Genomic DNA, 1,045 nt, shown 5'->3' with positions numbered 1-1,045 from the left:
ACGGAAACCTTACTTATCTCCGTCGAGGGCTTATATGCCCCAATATTAGACTGTTTTCTTTAGTTCTTACACGGTGATCGCTTTAGCCATTACACGAGTCAATCAGGTAGGTTTGTCAAAGTCCTTTCGCCATTATTCGTGACCTCATTAATGACGCGCCATCTTTACTCCAAGTCTGTTTCGAGGTTTTCAGACAATGAATGTGAACAGCTAACACACTCTTTACAAAAACGATCTGTCAGTGAAACAGTAAAAATATGCAAGACTTTTCTAAAGTTTAACATACGAGGGAGTACCCAAAAGAAACCGGAATTTTACAATATTATTTTATTCACTTAGTTTTACTTGTTTATACTTTTATCGTTTAGCATTTTTCGTTTTTTTTTTTTATCGAAATTACAACGGAGGGGGTTGCTTTGTCGCTTTGTCAGAAACCAGCCCCCTCTTATACGAAGAATTCAAATTATTAAAAAAAAAAGAAGAACGATATATACATACGTGGTAGACCACCCAGGGGGGATATAGTTATGCATATATCGCAATCATCGGCCATGGCGAGGTAATCGGATGATTACGTTTTTGACATGTGTTACACCAATTCTAAAGAAGTCTGTTATAAATAACTATAGTAGTTCTGTGAAACAGCCAGGTACGTACACACATACGAGCATACACACGGACATAGAGACATAAGCACACGCACACACACACACACACATATGAAAACAATGACACATAGAAATGCATATAAGTACTAGAAAAAGTAAATATAAATACGTACATAGAAGCATACAAACATCTGAACAACAAAAATAATGCACGACAAATATGCATGAAGACATTACATATCAAACACAAACCGACTCATCATCATCATCATCATCTTCATCTTCATGCTTGTTTGTGGTTTTGTTTACAACTGATTTCACATTTTCTTCTCTCTCTATTCATCTGCTTGTGTATCTGTCTAACTTACGCACGCACGCACACACACAGACACACAGACACGCAGACACACACATACAGATACACACACACACACACA

The sequence above is a fragment of the Octopus bimaculoides genome, chromosome 9, assembly GCF_001194135.2.
Source record: "Octopus bimaculoides isolate UCB-OBI-ISO-001 chromosome 9, ASM119413v2, whole genome shotgun sequence".
Lineage (NCBI taxonomy): Eukaryota > Metazoa > Mollusca > Cephalopoda > Octopoda > Octopodidae > Octopus > Octopus bimaculoides.
The sequence above is the reverse complement of the archived record's forward strand: the minus strand, read 5'-3'. Positions refer to the sequence as shown.